This window comes from Pseudonaja textilis, chromosome 4 (assembly GCF_049901715.1).
Source record: "Pseudonaja textilis isolate UNSWEBS1 chromosome 4, rPseTex1.2, whole genome shotgun sequence".
Classification (NCBI taxonomy): domain Eukaryota; kingdom Metazoa; phylum Chordata; class Lepidosauria; order Squamata; family Elapidae; genus Pseudonaja; species Pseudonaja textilis.
The window spans coordinates 81,113,280-81,132,220 of NC_141993.1; the positions used below are offsets into that span (position 1 = coordinate 81,113,280).

The window sequence follows — 18,941 nt, forward strand, 5'->3', positions numbered from 1 at the left end:
TTGGTTTTTTTTCTAGTTCATTTGACATTTCTGTTATTGGCAGCACTTCACAGAGGAAAGAAAGGTGGGTGCTTATCTTGAGGGACTGTTTGAGATTCATTACCAGCTGGGGATGAAAATAATTCCAGTGTTGCAATAAAACAAGACTTGTTTTTAAAATAAGTGTGTGCGTAATTACGGTCTCAGAAGCCTTGGCCAGAACAGTGCCTCCTTTTCAAAATGATATGGCATAACTCAGTTCCATAAAATGCAATGAGCTTAGTCTGCCTAGGTAGCTTCGAAAGCCACTCTTGGAACACAAACTATGTAATAAATCCCAAATAATTGCCTACAAGACTCTCTTCTGATGAGCAATCCCTTGCACAAAAACACCTGGACTGTCGTTATGTTACATGTCATGAATTGCATACAGTCACATTTTAAGAGCTGACAGTGAGATATTCCAACAATTGGGTTTCAAAACCCTTTCAATTTCTTCTCCAATTTTTGCTACAACACTGTGGTTATTGGAGGGCCTCCGTCAACTTAAGCATGCAGTATTACAGGTCATCTTTCAACTTATAACCAGTCACTGAGCAACTGTTCAAAATGATGATGGACTTCCCCAGAGCTACTTAAGACAGTGTTTCAGTTCCATCATCATACCCTTGCTGTCATGTGCTCACATTCTGGTGTTTTGCAACCAGCTCGCATTTACAGCCATTTGCAGCAACCTGCAGTAAAAGAGCTGCGAATTTTTGACCAGCATTTGCTTCCAGATTCACTTAAGGAGTACAGCGTTCACTTAATGACTGCAACAACAACAACAACAAAAGGTTGTAAAATTGGATCACTTGGGTGTAATCCCTTAATGATTGCCATTACGTGACTTTCAAATCACTTTTTATAACTTAGGCCAGGGGTCTGCAACCTTAAACACTCAAAGAGCCATTTGGACCCATTTCCCACAGAAAAGAAAACCCAGGGAGCCAATAATTTAACAACCAATGTGACTGGGTGGGCGTGGCCAACTCAACGTCACTCACTCCCACCCAGTCACCTCCTGCTCTGGAATATGGAGCAAGTATCCATCCCCCGCTATCACCCTTACCTTCTCAGGCCAGGAGAGGAGTGTTGGGAAGGGGAGGGGCCAGCCAGTAGTGGGATCAGCCGACAGGGAGCCGCAGCAGAGGGATGAAAGAGCCGCATGTGGCTCCAGAGCTGCAGGTTGCGAACCCCTGATTTAGGCAGTTGTCCCACCACCAATACTCATAAAAGTATAGTTTCAAACACTAGGAGAAACTATCTTTCAATGAAGCTATCTAGAAGCCTTAGCCACCTAGAAGCCTCATCTCCTGAATTTTCCTAGCAACAGAGTCACTGCTGAGAATCCAAGAAGATGCAAAGATACATCTCAAAGTTGCAAAAGGTTGGGAAAATGGTGAGGGAAAGATGTAGATTAGTACAACCTTTAAAAGTGAATTGCTTTAGAAAGATCCAATGCATGTTCCATTTTGCAAAGGTCTGATTGGTATATAAGTTTGAAATTAAACGAAATAGGGGATTACTTTGGCACCATTTACATTACAGATATCTCTTGACTTACAACTGCAACCGGGATCGAAATGTGGTCATTAAGTCATGACCTGTTGTAAATCAAGGCACCCATGTGACCAGACCCAATGTTACAATTGGTTTTGTGATGGTTGTTAAGCAAATCACGTGGTCATAAATGTGAACCCGTTCTCCCAAAGTGGTGGATTTTTTTGCTTATAAGCCAGCAAAAAGAAAAAAAATGCCAGAAAAAAGGGGGAAAATCACATGACTGTGAGATGCTGCAACCACTCATGAGAGTAGGTTGCCAAATGCCCTGTGTGAGGTCATGTGACCCCAGGGATAGATTGGGAGCTCACATACAACACCTTTTCCAAGATTGATGTAAATTGAAGAGTACTCATATTGATCAATCTTTTGGCCATTCACATCATCTGGCATTGGAAAATCATGCCCAGCTGTGTTCTCTAAAACCAGGAATTAGTACTGAAGCCCTTGCTAATCAGCCAACTGCAGAATTCCATGCCCAGATCATATTAAACCAAGCCCCTATTAAATCCAAGCATAGTAGCGATTGAAAAATCAGAATACTGATGTTGAGGGGAGGCACACTGTGTTACACCGCACTGCTTGTTTCCAGAATGTATTTTTATTTCTCCACTCAACTCTGATTGCGGCCAACGTGACTTGTTTGTTAGCCTCCAGCAATAACACTACCTAGCCAGTCCTTGCATCCCTCTGTTTATTGTGCTATGAAGATACGCAACAATGACAATGTATTGCAGGCAGAGAACATGTGAGGCTACAGGGAGAGGAATCTTCAAAAGCAAAACATTTTCTACTTTTGCAAGAAAACATCAAAGGCCACTGTCCAGAAAAAGTTCTTTTAAAAGGACTTGAACACACTTTTTCTTTTACACCCTCAAATAGCTAAAGCATAAGGAAGGAGCACAACGGTTTGAAAATATGCTATAGCCTGTTCTTTAAAAAGTGAGATAATTGTTTAGCATTTTCATGTGAAAGATCACATTTAAATTTTACTGAGACTGTATTATTTATACTGAAATTAATTCTCTCCCACAGGCACACAAATAAATCTCAGTGCCTTGCTTCTGGGCATATTTTAAGAACAATGAGATTTAAAATACCATAGTCAGACATCCTTTACTAGACTAGGAAAAAAAGTAATAATGATTGTTAGCAGGGATGGGAAATAAAAGAAAGGAGTAAGCTAGGGAGAAAGAAAAGACAGCAGCAATCTAAGTGTTGGAGCAGCTTTTGAAGAAGAACATATGAATAGCTGGATAAAAACAGAAGTACTTAAGAAGTTTACAAATATTACAATATGTTTAATTCTACTTTTAATAAACCATTCACAATAAAAACATTCCATTTTACCCCTATTCTAATTTCCAGTTCTACAAGCTGAGAGAAAGAGGATGGATGGATGGATGGATGGATGGATGGATGTAGGTAGATAGATAGATAGATAGATAGATAGATAGATAGATAGATAGATAGATAGATAGAAGACACAGACAGACAGACAGACAGACAGACAGACGGACAGACGGACGGATGGGCGATGGATGGATCAATTAAATTAATCATAACCCTAACCAATATAAACAAGCGATCTGGTTACTTTTTCAGTGCAATCATGACTTTGAACAGCCACTAAACAGAGCAGTTATTAAGTGAGGACTATCTATAAAGCCATCCATTCAGTTTATTTTAAACAACTTCGAACACACATAAAAAAACATTTTACGGGACTTACCATTGGTCGTGCATTGATAAGTAGAAGGTTTCCTCTTAGGAGCCTCCTATCACAGGAAGATGGTACTGAAATATAAAGAGTATAAAAGCAATGAGGAGACTAATTGCTCTGACAGATTTTAAAGACTAAGGCTGATAACTTTTGAATTTTAAAGGAAGAAAATGTTGGTTTTCAAATGAAAACAGGAAGAACTGCTGATTTACAAAATTTTGTTTGGAACAGGTTTATTTTCATATTAAAATAGCTCAGGGGCCAATATTTCAAGAGTATTAAAGATTGTTGTTGCAATACATTTACCTTTCCAAACCAAGACTTTAAAAGAATATAGCTCAGTTCATTTTGTAACAGCCACCTACAAAGCTTCCCCAAACAAAGCTAGACAAAGTTGTAAGAATCTCCCATGCCTACTTACAGGGAATCATGCTCACAAAGCAATAATTACATTAATCCCAATGGTACAGGAAATGGGATGTGGGAAAGGGGAGAGGGGAATTATATTTTTAATAGCATATAAATCTGAATGCAGGCAATGCTTAGAGAAAGGCTAACTTGACAGCTATCATCTTAAATTCCATGTTCGAATTAACAAAAAATCTTTTTTATATAGAGATATCTTTTTTATGATGAAAGAAATTGCAGACTGAATCCAGAGAGCGCTCAGATACATACACATACATACACACACACACACACACACACACACACACACACAGGATCCCAAAACTGCCAATAAAATTCAGAACCAAAGACGCTGATTGAGGAAAACAAAGCAAATAGCAGCCTCGTTCTCAAAAATGATATTGTGTTTATTTTGTTTCTTCCATTTATAAGCAGTGTCTGTTCAAAGAGGAAAGCGGGTTTGACTACAAACAACAGCATAACAAAGTAGCAACAATGGTGCTTTGGAATATATCAAGAAATAGCATTTGTCTGCAAGAGAAGACTGGTGAGGCCCCAAAATAGGTAAGTCATAGAAAAAGAAGAAGCTAAAATGCTCTGGGACTTTAGAATTCAAAAAGACAGGCACCTGCCATATAACACCTCAGAGTTAATAATCACTGGTAAGAAAGAAGAAAAGTCTGGATAGTGGAGATTGCAGCATATGGAAACAGCAGAGAAAAAAATTGACAAAATCAAAAAAATACAAAAACCTGCAAATAAACGTAAAACAATTGTTGCCAAAGAAGGCAAAGATGATGCCACTAATAATAGGTGTCTTTGGTGCAATCCCCAAACATCTGGAGTTCCACTTGGATACTGTATTAGCATTGACAAAATCACCACAAATCAGTTTCAAAAAGCAGCTTTATTTGGGACAGCTTCCATCCTGTAATGAAGCCTTTAATAATATAAAACAACATCTGTTTAATCCAGGCCCTTTTGAAGAAATTGATAGGTGGATAAAAATACAAAATCAGTCTAAACATCTGGCTGACTGTATAACTAACATTAATATCTACAACAACATGGTCAATTCTATCAAGACAGGAAGTGAGGAACTATTTCACAGGGCAATTGTGGTTACAGATAGGTCTCCAAGAGCCCATAAGATGACATAACAACTAACAGGATAGAAAGACAAAACTTAACTGAATAGTCTGGCAGATAGCTGAAGCAAATGTTTTATAGATTATACTTAACACTTTGAATTACCTTATCTAATGAATTGCTGGATAACACAACTACCTTCAGAAAAACGAAGCCCTCTAAAAGATTTCCTATCCCATGATTTCAGAAGGCAAAATATATATTTATATGTAATGCAGTATGTTATTGCATGGTATATATTGCTACATTATGTTATGATGTATGTTATGTAATATGTGATTGTAATATGTATAATGTTCTAATACTGTACTGACTAATACGGAAAGTGCTGAAAGCATAAAATATTTATACAATATATTTAATCCATGAAATAAATACTTGGGAGTAAAAACTATTCTCCAACATATGACGTATGTCAGTGACCTAACATGTAAGACTCATACTCTCATATCTATTTATCATAACTTTTTTAAAAAAACTAAAATAGTTAGAAGCAATCCCAAGCAAATTTGTTAAATAATAAATCCAACTCAATTTCTCATTAAACTCAATCGTAGGAAAAAATCCACTTAAAATGTAAATAGACTGACTTCAAAATATTTCTGAACATCAGTTGTAAAAGTATGTTTCCTGTTTATTTTTCATGTTCAACTTTGTGTGTGTTTGTGTGTGTGTGTGTATTCCCATACTCTTCGTCTTCAAGTCTGGTGATTAATCCTAGTCCTTGGGATTTTTATTGAGGGACAGGGGGTGTTCTGTCTCGCCTTTCCTCTTTCCCAAAATATGAAAGAGTACAAACTCACACCAACACAGGCAGGCAAGCTGGCTCAGACTTCACAGAGTTAATTCTTTGGAACTGATAATATTCTTGGCATTCCCACGTGTCCTGCCTGCCAAGTCCGAACTGATAAAGTTTTACTCACAGAAAATCACAAGGCAGTCCACAAAAATAGTCATTCATGAAGAAAATCTGAAGTAAGGTTAAACTTTGTCCCGTACAAAGTTTCAGGAGAAAACACACCCACTTTTATCTCCTGTGGGGTGTGGCTCAATGACTCAGCTCACTCTCTGACCCTCCTATGCCTCCTACATTGCTGCTCACGTTTCTCCCTACGACACTGCTTAGGATCGAGCCAACACTCTTCCTCTTTACTCCCTGTCAGGGTCTGCTCCAATATGCCTTCCTCCTGATTAATCTCAGGCTGTTCCTCTCGGTTGTCTGACGGAACCTGAGGCACCATCAGGGAGGAAGGTCCTGGGGAGGAAGGCATTGCCAGAGAGGAAGGTGCTGGGGAGGAAGGCATTCCCAGTTCCTCCTCCTCATCTTCCAGGTCCTCTTCCTCTGACAGCATAGGCTCGGGAATTGGGGCCACAACAGGGTGTGTGTGTGTGTAATGACCAGATCAAAGTTTAATGCAACTTAAAACCCGCTATGGAGATGAGCTCAAGTCCTTCTAATGCAATTGTCTTATTTTCTTGGCAGTATTGTGAAAGTGTCTTCACCAGGATGTTTTGTGGGCTTTTTGACAGTCCAGTCAGTCAGTGATGGTATTCTACCGGTTTGGCCCGGTTCTACCGAGCTGGTAGCGCCGATGAGCAGCAGAGACCAAACCGGTTCTCTCCAATACTCTGCTGTTTGGCCCACCCATCCGCCCGGTCTCCCATACTAACCTTTATTCCCTGCTTTTGAAGTGCACCTGCTTTGCGCAGCACAGATTGCTGCGTGGTAGCTGCTGAAGCAACAGGGAGAATGCAGAATTGCAGGAGGTGAGTCAGCAACCCTCTGCACCTGCGCAAAGTGCGCATTTGGCATGTGCGTGCAAAGTGTGTGTGTGTATGCAAAGCGCGCCAACCAAACCAGTGGTGAAAGTGTTTGAAACATACCACTGAGTCCAGTCCACCCTAGAAATCCTGCGATGTCTAGGTGATTTCCCATCACTGACCTGCTTAGCTTTCAAAGTCTGATATAAATTTTACCCAATGAGAATAATTAGTACAATTATGTGCCAATAGACATAACCTGGATAACTGGATGGTGGCCACCAAATACAGATAACAACGGTAGTGGGGACAGCAATTCTGTTATAATCAATGGAGCTGTTAAGTGAAACATCACATGATCCTGCTGACGTATGACATCAGTTCTACTGCAATTGTTAAGCAAATCAACAACGTTCATCAAATGTGACTTCACATGATCATGACTTATTTCTGGTTTCCTCATTGATTTTGCTTGTCGGAAGGTGGCTATGAAGTTGGCAAAAGGCGCTCATATGAGGTGCTGTGGCTGTCCTAAATGTACACCGGTGTCAAAGCACCCAAAATCACACTCACACAACCACGGAGTATCTGAGACAGCTGCAAGACTGAGGAGTGGTTGCAGATCTTTTTCAGCACCATCGCAAGAGGCAGTTGTTAAGCTACAAACTACCTGAAAAGGAATCCAATTTATACCTGCAGAATCCATGCCTCATCTTTATACGCTTTCTTCTTTATCTTGACCTTGTAAATTTCCCTTTCAGCACAGGGAAGGGAAAAACACTGAATTGATTTCTTGTAAGAGAGAGAAATGACTACAGTATTAGCATTCCAGATAGTGGCCAATTTAGCATTCATATAGAATGTCTTATCTGACAAGTGTTACTGACTTAATATAAAATATCATGATCCTTTGTGCTAAGTGTATGCTAATTTTATTTATTTATGCCAATTTACTCATTCAATTATTGAGGCACCCTAAGTAGTTGTGTTCAGCTTTCGTTGGAGAATACCCAGATGCTCATTACCTTGGTTTGTTTTTTTAAACAAAAACAAAGCTTCAATGTGACTACACAATAAGAATTGCCATCAGCTGAAGCTGCAAAGCCACAGTAAAAAAATAATCGGAATGCCACAGAGCAAAAAAATACGACTGGAGAACAGCTTTGTCTGGATAAATATCGCAAATTCTTTTCGCAGGAACCAATACAATATAATAAAACAGAATCACAAAGCTGTTTATCTAAACAGGACAGCAGGACATAAAATGGCTTTGCTGTCTGATCTCTTACAGCAGGGGTGTTAAACTCAAGGCCCATGGGCCAGATCCAGCCTGTGGGATGCTTAGAACTGGCCCACAGGGCCGCTGTGGAAACAGCAAAGAACTGACCCACAGTGCCTCTGCCAGCAAAAAGAGAGCGGGGGGGGCACGTTTTCGCTGAGGGCTGCAGGAGGCCATTGTGGTCAAAAAATGGATGTCAAACTGGCCACGCCCCTCCTCGGCATGCCCCCCACCCCCCTGAGGTCAAACACATCCCTGATGCGGCCCTAAATGAAATAGAGTTTGACACCCCTGTCTTACAGGTAGTCCTTGACATACAACTATTCGTTTAGTGACTCTTCGAAGTTACCACACTGAAAGTGATTTACAGCCAGTCCGCACACTTACAACCATTGCAATATACCCATAGTCACATGATCAAAATTTAGGCCCTTGTCAACCAGTGTGCATTTACAATGGTTGCAGCATCCGAGGGTCACATGTTCGTGATCTGTGGTCTTCCCAGCTAGCTTCCAAGAGGCAAAGTCAATGGGGAAACCTGGATTTGCTTAATGACTGTGTCAGGGCTCTGGCAGTTACCCCCATTTAAATCATGAGTCTCGAGCCAAATGTCAAACACTTTAAAAGGATTTATTGGGAATTAACAGGCCGGCACTGCGTGGGTGTAGCTGACTTTGAGACATATCATTCATTGTCACCCTTGACCCTGGTTTTCCCTCACCCCCCGGGGTGTATCGTAATTCATATTCTCCAATGGGACACATCCATAGCCAAGAGTCATCAATCATTCTCTCTACTTAGAATTTTGCACAGCAGAAACTTCAGTTACCTAGTTATTATCTTTGAAAACATTTATGGAATGCAAGCTGCAGCACTGCTCCCCCCCTCCCTTTCTATTGGCAACTCTAAAAGACCATAGAAATACTTTATGAGTTGACAGACTATATGATTCACTTAACAAATGCACACCCATTCCCCCCCAAAAAGCTATAAAATTTGACCTGGCTCAATTAACCTCATTATTTAGCAATAGAAATTCTGGTTCCAATCATAGTCCTTCTGAGGTTGGTAAAATAAGGACCAAGGTTGTTGGAGGCAGTATGCTGACTCTGTAAACCGCTTAAGAGTGTGCTATAAAGCAGGGGACCCCAACCTTTGGGATGTGGCCCACTACCTGGCTGTGGCCTGTTGGCCATCACGCTGCATGAATGGCTGGCCAGTGCGTGTGCATGCACAAACCTACTCATGCTAGTGTCATTGCAAGCACTTGCCCCTCCCTCTCCCTCCGGGCTGCTAATCCAGAAAGGTTGCAGAACTCTGCTATAAAGCACTACGAAATCTATACTACAAAGAGGTATGTAAGTCTAAGTGCTATTACTACTGCTATTAAGCATATAAAACCAAACTGTGAAACCAAGAGGACAATATAATGTCCTGAAGTACTAAATGCACCCATTTTCCATGGTGTTTTCAGCCCCATCCCACCCAATTTATCCGACTTACACACACCATAAACAAATGGAAAGCTGATAATAACACAAGAGGTGAATTGTTTAGTCTATCATGTTTAACATTTAATACAAACTGGTGAGATTTTGTCTATTTTAAAGATGATATAATTAATACCCCTAATCCATGAAATACAAGAGTTTATCCAGGCAACTTACAAATTTAATTAACTCGATTAAATGGTACTCAATCATCATCAATCATCATCCGCACTAAAACGATCCCCAAGTTCTCCTCTAAATGTCATGCTCAGTATCTCAGAATAATTTCTAGCATCCTGAGAAAAAGGTCTACCTTGTTCAATAGCACGATTAAGCACATAGTCCTTCTGCCACAAAGTACATGTACACAAAGTACACTGAAGTTTTTTCTTCTCTTTCAAACTGGGAGATGGCAAGGCCAATATTAGGAGTACTTTATACTCTGTTCTGGACAAATGGACACAACTCCCGGAAGAATTGTGACTTTGGGGCACTTCCGAATTCCCAGTTATTTCTAGATAAGCAAGTGCAGGTTGTGGTGGTGGTTGTGCGTTCTGTGTGCCAGGTGCAATGTTATATGGAACGAGATGGCCTTGAAGCAGGATCTCATGCCTTCATTATTATTCGCTTGGACCCAAGATGTTCGATATGGAGCTGGCTTTAAAGATTACTCAAAATCCAGAACCAATCCAGAACATAGTGTACTGTATAATGTGTACTGAATATTGGTATGTTGTAAATGAGTTCATTATAGCAATAGCACTTAGACTTTATAGCCCTATCTAAGCGGTTTAGAGTCAGCATATTGCCCCCAACAATCGGAATCCTCATTTTATTGACCTCTGAAGGATGGAAGGCTGAGTCAATCTTGAGCCAGTGAGAATCGAACTACCGAACTGCAGGCAGCTGACAGTCAGCAGAAGTAGCTTGCAGTACCACATTCTAACCACTGTGCCTCCTGTGCTTCAGGTCCTTCACTGGCACTATTAGCTTCCTGGTTACAATCCACAAGTTTTTGCTAGTTTTGTTCTTTGGAGTAAAGATAACTTAACACTAAGGTACTTTCATCAATGTCTTCCCATCGGCCCACCTGTTCGAAAGTCTCAGTACAATTTTTAAGGTGTCTCGGGGAGACTTGTAACTGTGCTTTTTCTGTGATGATCCACATGGTGGAAATGCTTGTTCTCCCCCATCCAGGGAATCCGGGCTTTCCCCAGAAACTTTCAGAGATGGGCTGATCCTAACAGACTGACTGATGATTGTGTGATCTTTTGTTTTGTTTTGTTTTTAAATTCTTGTATTTCTAGTGTTTTGCCATAGATTTTACTGTGTTTAAATAAACGTGGTACATAGTATCACTTTACTAAACAAGTCAAATCTCTCTCTATAAAACCGAAATGCCACTCAAGCATCTTCACAAAATCTCCAGAACCATAAAGCCTACAAACGTGAAACTTGACACATATGTTCTTCTTGGAGACTAGGTGTTCAACTAAGAAAGGATTTTTTGAAATGACCATCAGAGCATTAGTATTTCATATATTATTATTAACACGCTTTGATGCTGAGTTCTACTCCCCCTCCCCACCTGAAAAGAAAACTCTTCCAAATGCAAAACACAAGCAGGAGTTTCAGTTTCACTTTCACAGCACCAAGTGCTTTTAGTACAGAACTGTTGAGCTAAGCCATGCCCAGGCTCCTTGCTGTCTCCTTTTACTCAAACAGCAAATACTGTTTCAGTTTCCAAATAGCCCTCAACTCTCTCACACACTGATAGGATGCTAGCCAGATGAATACTGATAGATGCTGGTAGGCAGAGGAAGAATTTTTTCCTCCTTATTTTCCTCCCCCCAAAATAAGTCCGATCATATATTTCGTTAGCGGAGCATGAGTATAGAGCTAGTAGTGAAATAAATTAGAAAGTAAATATGTTTCTAATTCAGATCCCAATAAGTCAGATGGAGTTGGAGATATCAATAATTCTAATCACTTAGTGCCTAAGAGCAAACCCAGCAAACATTCCTAAATTAAATACTTGTTAAAATGTGTTGTTGTTTTTAAGAAAGCTTGTGTTTTAAGGTAGTGTGACATAAACTTGCAAAATCTAGGGCATTTTTAATTCATAAAATATGTCTGAAGGTCATTTGAAAAAACTGCCAGCTCATAAGCACAGGATAATTAGCAGTGCATTTGTTTTTTGCAAGATATGCAATATACCAGGAGAAGAAATGTAAGTGGATGGACAGCAATAATCATGTGCTTTTGTACCTACCTACATTATGACAGGTGATTTTTTTTCTTTTTAACTAATATGAGGAACAATTTTGTCGATACAGCAACATGCAATACACATGCTATCATCTAAATGGAATTTATCCATGAATCATCAAAGAAAAAGATGAAGTTGACCCATCCATCCATCCATCCATCCATCCATCCATCCATCCATCCATCTATCAAAAAAACCTTGTAGCTAAGGAAGCAGATGTTTAATCTTACAACTTCTCCCTAAGTACAAGGATGAGCCCACCAGAAGTCTTTATATTTTGCAGGCTTGTTGCAAAAAAAAATAAATGCAGCTTAGAATCATTTACATAAAGGCAAACAGTGCTATATTCTTTTTCTTTCTTTGGTGTATACGAATCGCTCATCCGATTCAACATTCATTCTATTAAATTAGAGCCAAAGATCTCTCCCTTTTCTGCTGTTTCTCAAAAGCTCTTTATAGAGAGCTTGGACAGCCAGACAGGTTGCACCATGACCAGCCAATCTACAGGGATCTAAGGTATACAAAACTAAAACGGTAAATTTTAACAGCAGCAGAAACTTGAGAAAATACCCAGTTCTGGCATTCCCCTTTTCTGTCTTTTATGCAGGATGTTAATACAGATGAAGTAGTTCAATCTTTTTTTAAAAAAAGAGTACTACAAAGACCAGCTTCAACACAATACATGTTGAAGATCGAGCTGTGCATAAGCACCACATGCAAACTGTATTTAGTTTTAAACACAGTTATTTAGCTCAATGCCCGAATGAGTACATTATGTGAATTCGGGAATACTGTCACAATAATTCTAAGGTCCCCAAAGTGATATCCACCCTTGCAAGTCTCGCTCGATGGCCCATTCCTCAAATATTTAGCAACAAAGTGTAAAACAAGGGACAATCTTCCATAATAATATTTTTCCTAATAAAATGTGTTCATTGTGTATTAGAAAATCTAGTACAGCAGCACAGATATGCTCCAGGTCATGTCAGCTTTTCAATCATTGTGTCCACCCTATGAAACCTTCTGCCTCTCGATGCTAAGATAGCATAGCAATAGCATTTAGATGTATATACTGCTTTCACAGTACTTTACAGCCTTCTCTAAGCGGTTTACAGAGTCAGCATATTGCCCCCCAACAATCTGGGTCCTTGTTTACCGATCTCAGAAGAATGGAAGGCTGAGTCAACTTTAAGCCTGGTGAGATTCGAACTGCCAAATTGCAGGCAGCTGGCAGTCAGCAGAAGTAGCCTGCAGTGGTTCAATCCTAGTGGCCACTGTTCGGTGGCCAAATCTGGGGACACAAAGTATGTGAAGGGACCCCTCTCCTGGCTATGCTAGCAACTGTTGATTGTGATATCTTCGTCGGCTGTTGTGCATTATAATTTTTGCATCTGTTATTAGAATTGTTTTTAATTTATTTTAAGATTGTTTGCACCCAGAGTAATTTGTTTAGCTGGGCATCCATGAACAGATAAGATAAATCAAATCAAATCCAGTCAATGGCTTATTTATAAATGTGTCTATTACTTTCAAAAAGACAGGGAATATCCTACATGCTGGAGAAGATGGTTATTGGATAGATGTATAAATTTGCCTTCTATAAAGTAGTATTTAATGATGTATACTGTCTTTTTGTGAATGGCTAAGCTCAGAAAACAATGCTTTTTTTTAAACTCACGTGACTATTTCTCAAAATGTTTAAAAAGGGCGTTGGTACTTACCTGATACGCCCGTTCTCTGTGAGCTGTGAAGAGCATTCAGAAATGGGAGGTGCTTCAGTCTCTTCTGGAAAGGCTGGGCTTAAAACTCCGGGACGCTCCTCCTCCTCCTCCATGGGACACCTCCCCAGCGTCCCCCAGTTTTGCAAAGAATGAGTGCCAAAGTCCGGAACTCATCACCTAATCTGGATCCCTGACTGAAACGGAACCCCCCAGATGGAAAGAAATGGGTGGGGCTGGATGCTCTTCACAGCTCACAGAGAATGGGCGTATCAGGTAAGTACCAATGCCCTTTCTCCCATGAGCTGTTCAGAGCATCCAGAAGTGGGACATACCAAAGCTTGGCCTGTCCTTAGAGAGGGACTCTGTCTGGATCGAAATCCACTCCTAAACTCTGTGGACCTTCTGCAGGGACCCTCTGCCAAATGAAGAGTCCGCTGAGGCATAGACATCCATTTTATAATTTCTGACAAACCCCAAGTTGCCGCTTTGCAAATATCGTCTATGGAAGCCCGTGTGGCCCATGCTGCTGATGTTGCCGCACTCCTTGTTGAGTGGTCTGCAATGCCCTTAGGAACTAAGATGGACTGGCATTCGTAGCTTTTAGCTATGGTGGCTCTCAACCATCTACCAATGGTCATCGACGACACCTTTTGCCCTAAAGTAGATGGGTTGAAGTATAGGAATAGAGCCTCAGATTTTCAAAATGCCGCCGTGCAGTCTAGATAGATGCTTAAGGCTCTTCGAACGTCAAGTCGATGCCATTGATGCTCCAGTCTATGAGATGGTTTCGGACAAAAATTTGGAAGCACCAACTCCTGCGCTCTGTGGAAGGCTGAATTTACTTTAGGAGTAAATGATGGATCCTATCGAAGAATCACTCTGTCCGCACAAAACACGCACAGGTCCTTTCTCATTGACAATGCCGCCAATTCGGAAATCCTCCTTGCTGATGTGATTGCAATTAGGAAGGCCACCTTATATGTCAGGAATTTAAGACTAGCGGTTCTTAAAGGCTCGAACGGGCCAGTTGTAAGTGCAGTTAACACCTTGTTGAGGTCCCAGGTGGGATAGCGGTGAATTACAGGAGGTCATAAGTTTGCAGCACCCTTAAGAAATCTGCGGACATGTGGATGGTGCGCTATGGACCGGAGGTCACCCCAGGCTATCACCGAGGCTAAAGCCGCCACCTGTCTGTGTAAAGAATTTGGAGATAGGCCCTTGGTCAACCCCTCCTATAAAAAGTCCAATAATTGTCCTATTGATGGGGCGGTTGGGTCGATCTTAGACCCTTGGCACCAGCGACAGAAAGCGGACCACGTGGCCTCGTATATACGATTTGTTGAGGATCCTCTGGATGCTTGAATGGTGGCAATAGCATCCTCTGAAATCTGTTGGGTCCATAAACGGCTCTGCTCAACCTCCATATGGCTAGGCTGAGCCATTGTGGGTCCGGGTAAAGTACTGGCCCTTGGGAGAGGGAAACCCTCGACGGTGGAATTTTCCAAGGTTGTTCTCTCGACAGGTCCTGTAAGTCTGCGAACCACGTTCGCCTGGGCCAGTAAGGGGCGACCAATATCAATTCCGCTCGTTCCTCCAATAACTTCTGGATCAATCTGGGTATTACAGGGAATGGAGGAAACACATACAGAAGTCCGGGAGTCCACTGATATCGCAGGGTGTTGACGGCCTGTGCCCCCTGAATTGGGTAACTTGAAATATACCGGGGCAATTGGGCATTAAGGGGAGAAGCAAATAGATCCATCACCAGTTGCCCAAACCTCCACACTGCTTCCTGGAATACAGATGGGTGTAGGCACCACTCTGCCTCATCTACCGTGGCCCTGCTGAGCCAGTCTGCTTGTGTGTTTAAGGCCCCTGCTATGTGTTCTGCCTTGAGCAAAAACAGATTGGCCTTGGCCCACTTGAACAACTTGGCCGTCTCCAGCATCAGAAGTTTGGAATGGGTACCCCACTGTCAGTTTACGTGGGCCTTGGTTGTGATATTGTCTGTCAAGACCAGAACATGGCATGATTGGAAAAGCGGTAGAAAACTGCGTAAGGCCAGATAAACTGCTCGCAGCTCCAACAGGTTGATGCTTTGGGATTGTTCGGAAATTGTCCAAATTCCCTGTGCAGTGTGGGACTGGAAGTGAGCTCCCCATCCTACCGGGTTGGTATCGGTTGTGATCGTTTCTTGAAAGGACACCCCTTGTTTATCGTTTTTTCCCACCACCAGCGGAGCAATCAGAGAACATTGTGCGGTACCTTTATCCGGACATTGGAAGTGGCTCTTCCGGATCGCTGGAAAGGTAGCAGGAGCCATTGGACCTCTCTAGAATGGAATCGAGCCCAAGGCACGATGGAAATACAAGAAATCAGTTTCCCTAACAGTTGAGACATCACTGCCAGGGAAACCCTCTTTAAGGCTCTGATCTCTCTGGCCAAAGACTGGATACTATTCAATCTGTCCTGAGAGAGAAAGACCTTGCCTCCACGATATTTATCACTGCCCCTAAATGAACTAACCTAGTTGAGGGGATCAAATGGCTTTTATCCCAATTTATGGAAAAGCCATGACCCTGAAGGGTCTCCAGAGTAATCTTGGTATCCAATTTTGCTTGATGACTGGAAGATGACAAAATTAAAATATCATCCAGATAATATTGTAAGCGAATAGAATTGATCCTGAGGGAGGCAGCCAAAGCCACTAGGACCTTGGTGAAAGTCCTAGGGGCCGAAGCCAGACCGAATGGTAGGGCGATATATTCGTAGTGCTGATCACAATAGCAAAATCTAAGATATTTGCAGTGAGCAGGTCTAATTGGTGTATGTAGATAAGCCTCTCTGAGATCTATAGAGGTCAGGACATCATTCTCTCTGATGTTGAGCAGAATGGACTGGAGAGTAGTCATCGTGCATTTTTGATAAACCAATTATCTGTTCAGACATCTGAGGTCCAGAATTGCCCTCCAGCCCCCCGAACTCTTTAAGACCACAAACAATAGAGAGTAACAGCCTTGACCCCGCTGTTCAGATGGGACCTCTCTAATGGCCCGAATATGTAGAAGATGATTGATAGCCTCCTGCATCAACGCTCTCTTAATGGGGTCCGTGGACCTAGGGCTCCTAATGAAAAAGTTCGGGGGGGAGGATTGAAACTCTAGCGCCAAACCAAACCTAACAGTGTCCTTGACCCATGCATCAGAGGTAGAGCTGTCCCATTGATAAGCAAACAATTTTAGCCGCCCTCCAATGGGAACTGCTGTCAAGGACTCACTTGGGGCGACGAAAAAAACGCCCTCCGGTACCTCTGGGGTTTCTTCTGTTTTGGCCTCCCCGCTGACCTCTATAGGAAATTCAGACCTATCCTGTCTAAAACTGGGCCTGTAGCCTGATGTTTTGAGATCTGGGCCTTGATAGTAGGGCCAAAAGGAACCCCTTCGAAATGACTGGGGCGTTCTGTTTTCAGACCTCCGAAAAAGAGGGGGAAGCACTTTTTTCTTGTTTCTATAAGGACGGGCTCCAAGACACTGCCAAACAATTTATCCCCCGATATTGGGGTTGATGCCAACTTGCATTTATGCTTGTTATCCGTGCTGATATGTGAGATGCTATGGCCCTAGGCGACAATTTGACTGCATTAAATGTGGCGTCGGCAGAAAATTCTGCCGCTGCAATAATTTTAGGTATGTCCTGGTGGGCTCTGATATTTGACACCGGAAATATATCCCTCAAGTGGAAGAGTCATCATAGGGAGGACCGTGTAAAAAAGGACGCCGCTGTAGCTACCCTAATGGCCCAGGCGTCAGAAATGTGCACCCTACGGAGTGCCAACTCTGCTCTCTTTTCTTCCGGTCTCAGGGCTTCCTCGGCCTCGTTGGGAAAGGCTGAAGAAGAGGTCAGTGCCACAATGGGCTCATCCACCTCCGGCGTTTTGAGAAAATTTAAAAACTCTGGTGCCAAATTATAATATCGTTTATCGTACCCTGTTGGGGCTGGGTAGGATGCTGCTGATGCCCATTGATTTTGTACTAATTCAGCAAACATATGAGGGACAGGAATAGTTTCTGCCTCATTATCCGGTTGTGAGAATATTAGATCCTCAGATTCGTCCTGTGATCCTGTTGACAATGGATGGGGGTTTGATGTGCCTGGTTTAGCGGTGCTTTGCCTTGAACAGTAAGGATTTCAAGAGGTGCGGACGAAAAAGGCCAGAAAAGGTAGGCTGGTCCGGAATGAGGCCTTTTTCATTCGACATTCCCCGTTCTAGTGGGTCAGCCTCTGACAACCCCAAGTCCATCTGATGGATCGACTCCACCTCCATGGGAACATCCTGATCCTCAAATTCCACCTCCTCCCGAAGACCCTGGGCTGGTATGTTAGGAATATTGGGGAATACCTGAGTGTGATGTTGCCCCATATGCGCAAAGGATCAAGCAGACAGGGATCCCGCATCTGAAGCAGCCGAGAAGTGTCTGGTCCTGATGGATTGCTGAACTCCAGCCGCAATGCCCTTTTGAATCGCCATCTCGATCCATTGCCTCATTTCGATGGGGATAGTCTCAGGTAATCCCTCCTCCTGTCTTAGGCCGGTGACCGTAGGGGTGAAGGTTGTCTCTGGAATTAGCCGGGCAGTGCTCATTGGAGATGTGCCTATGGGAGGTTGTCCAGAAACAGCCTGCCTGGGCTGGGTAGATAAGTCCAAGGGCCCCAACAATGGACTTGGGTCCTGATCAGATTGTTGTGTCGTAGCCATGTTGTCTGCCTCCCTGGCTCGTTTCTGCAATTGCCTTTCCAAAGCTAGGTGTCATCTATGGGCATCCTTATCCGCCACCTTAGAGGCCTTTTGGGGGCCAACTGGCTTATCTCGGGACTTATTTGTCTTGGAGCGGAAAGCATTGTCACCTTCCATTGTGGATGACAGATTCTCTTGCCTCTGACTTTAATTTTTAATTATTATTTTTAAAATTATTATTATTATTATTATTATTATTATTATTATTATTAATATTTGTACTTTGGTATGATGTCTTCCCCTGTGGTTGAAAGTAGAATGCTCCTCCATATATATATATATATATATATATATATATATATATATATACATACATATACATATACATATACATATGCCTATATCTATATGTAAGACTGTGCATATGGTAAACAGTATCTAAAGGTCCCCAACAAGGGAAACCTCCAAGAGCTCCAAGCAAGAACTTTCTGGATCCCTGGTCCCCAACAAGGCAAATCAGCTATACAGGATCTGAGGTGGATTCTTTCCTGTCAAAACAAAACGCCCCACTGTTTAAAATGGCACTTGCGGCTTCACTCCAAAGAAATGATCCAAAGGCAATTGCAAGGAAATTCCTGTTTAATGACTAGCCTGCTTATCCAACGTCAGCCAGACAAGGGAGAGCTAAAACCCAGGGAGAACGAAGTGGGAAGGTACTGCCCCGGTCCCCAAAAAGTGAAACCAGGGGGGAATGGCGCTTGTGATATTTAGGCGCGACCTTGAGCCAGCCATTGAAAAAGGCGGGAAGCCAGAATCTCCGCTGCT

At 42.2% G+C, this 18,941-nt stretch overlaps 1 protein-coding gene across 3 annotated transcripts in view; it reads right to left on the minus strand.

The window, feature by feature from the left end:
• Nucleotides 1-18,941, minus strand: part of TBL1XR1 (TBL1X/Y related 1) — a 237,079-nt gene that overhangs the window by 106,920 nt on the left and 111,218 nt on the right. For 2 of the 3 annotated variants that reach the window (XM_026705740.2, XM_026705741.2), the window contains exon 2: nucleotides 3,314-3,378. The exons of the other annotated variant lie outside the window; for it this stretch is intronic. The gene's annotated coding sequence lies outside the window, so the exon portion shown is untranslated. The remainder of the gene's footprint in view (nucleotides 1-3,313; nucleotides 3,379-18,941) is intronic. 3 annotated transcript variants of the gene reach the window in all.